We start from the raw sequence: 2,500 nt of genomic DNA on the forward strand, positions 1-2,500 counted from the left end.
TCGCCCATTTGGGACGCTTTATTTATTTATTTATTTTACGTCCAGCAGACCGGACACGACCCGGCTTTACGTCCATCCGAGGGACGGCACACCTGCAAATTGAATCACCGGTTCAACATTGCAGAATTTAACTCGGATGACGTGGCTCAAAGGTGTGCGTGCCACCTGTGTGCACTACCCTGTTACACACTCTCTCTTAACAATAATGGTAATTCAAAATACAACTGTTCGTTTCACTCAAGTTCAAAAATCCTGAAGTTTTGGAAATAAACTTCAAATTGGCATTAATTAATTAATTGATTTTTGGGGGTCCTGTCTCTGACGAGCTCGGAGACTGGGAACGTTAAATTGATGTCCGACCAACCGACTCGTCCATCCGTCTATGTACCTTCGTGTCTCCGACGATATGTCAAAAACCGTTCGACATTTACCTTTCATATCACAGATATCTGGTCCTCATGACACCATCTCGACCTGATTAGATCATTGCTGTGATTAGCCAAAAATTGTGTTGCCATGGCAACCATCTCAGTGACTTGGTTTGTGTTCGTGATATGTCAAAAAGCCGTTGAAGATTTACTTTTTCAAATGACGTGGATCAGTTCCTCATACCACCCTGGAGGTGGGGGACCTCGAGTATCAGGTCCTTTGTTGTGTTTATTTATTTATTTTATTAGCAGAAGCTGTGTCTCTCCTCCTGGCAATGGGTTCAACAGTGATGTATGTGTATAATATTGGGCTCTTTTGTTTTGAGAACAAAGGAAGTAGGTCTTTCTTCCTTTTGTAGGTCTTTGCTGGGCTCCAAAGCCAGTGAAGATCATCGATTTCCTCGCTGGTGATTATATTGCTGCTCACCAATGACCTGCCTTGGGAAGAACAGCATGCTACTAATTCAATCCTTCGACTGCAATGCACCAGGGCGGCAGTTTGGCTTCCAGAATCGAACCCGTATGCGTCACCTTGGCCTGTTTCTTGTTATCAACAGACCTTACCCTCTCATTTCAACACGTACGACAAATAGGGATGTATTCTATTTTAAACATGGTTTTTTTTTTCCCAACGTATTCAAGATTGATTTGGAACGGTCAAGACGAGAGATTTTGGATTTCTTTGGACTTGCCGAAACAATATATCTGGTTCCAAGTTGTTTGGTTCAAAGAAACATTGAATGCGCTCTATTTTCCTCCATGTTGAGTGAATCAGGGATGGGTTCCAGGGTCGCTGGACAAGTCTGAGGTTGAGGAAGCACATTCTGATGTTCCTGAATCAGTCCTGACCTTTGGCCGCAGGTCAGCACAGATTACGAGGGTCAGAGAGACCCAGGATTACCTTTTTTTTAAGAGTTGGTAGAAGTGAACGGGCCATGCTTCCATCGTGTGACCGGTGCCCAGCGCATACTCCTTGGACGCGTGTCCGTGTCAGCCTGGGTGACATTCCTTTGACAGCAGAAGGAAAGTACGATGAGCGCTTATCTCGACCCTCGTCCGTCGTGAAGTCCTTGGTGAATCGCAGCACAGGATCGCAATGATGTTCTTAATGACTGAGGAATGTTCATGTGTGCCGACGTGTGTTCACTACCCTTTATTTATTTTTTTGAATCGTACTGTATGAGAGAACAGGTAAATGACCCCAGATTGTGACGTCATGAAGCTGGAGTTTTGTTGGACAATCAGGTGTGTAGGTATGGGGAAGTTGGAGTATGCATTCAAAGGTGAGGGCAGAAATGTTGCTTCAATGCAAAATGGTGTCGTTTGTTTTCTGCTTCTGGCAAGTTGTGGCATGATGAGCCTGTCAAACTGGTGCAGTGGTCCTGTTGAACAGGAGTCCTTTGTCATGCCGTATACCTGCACGCACGCACTTGAAGAGAAAAAACACGTTTCTAGATCGAGTGGATATCTCTTGTTTGTACACTTCCGATGGAGTGTTGAAATTAATGGGACAAAAAGCAGATGATTTGTGCGTGTCAGTTGTTATCTCCCAATCCGGGCTTCAGAAGATGGGACGGAGTCCTCCCAGGTCTTGTAGTATCCACCTCCGTTTCAATAAGCGATCATTATTCATGGACCAAGTTGGGAAGTTTTTTTTTTATTATTTTATTATTATTTTTTTCTTCCCCTTGTTTTCAAAGTTTTGGTTTTGAGGGTTCTCTCCAGGATGGTCACTGAGCCCTGGACAGCTTCCAACAGGAGTTTGTTTGTGGTAATATTCCCAGGGATGCTTTGTAAGATCTCCTTGAGGTGCTTCTTCTAAATCATTCTCATTGCTCTGATTTATCACTGGTAGTGGGGCAACTTCGCATAACAACTGTGCATTTTGTGAGAAAAGCACCTAATTTGGCACACGAGTAGCCTATCATATTATGAACAGATTTCGACATTCGGCCATCTCAAATTCAGCCGCTGATGGCTGTGGCAGCCATTTTCCACTGCCATCAAAAATTGAGATGGCCCAATATCCAAATCTGTTCATAATATGATAGGCTACTCGTGTGCCAAATTAG

General features: G+C 43.9%; 1 protein-coding gene across 2 annotated transcripts in view; it reads left to right on the forward strand.

Moving 5' to 3' along the window:
* LOC147029459 (receptor tyrosine-protein kinase erbB-4-like) overlaps positions 1 to 2,500 on the forward strand; it is a 147,389-nt gene that overhangs the window by 3,539 nt on the left and 141,350 nt on the right. The window lies entirely within an intron of this gene.

This window comes from Eptatretus burgeri, chromosome 3 (genome assembly GCF_056783735.1).
Source record: "Eptatretus burgeri isolate ZD-2024b chromosome 3, Ebu_testis_v1, whole genome shotgun sequence".
NCBI lineage: Eukaryota > Metazoa > Chordata > Myxini > Myxiniformes > Myxinidae > Eptatretus > Eptatretus burgeri.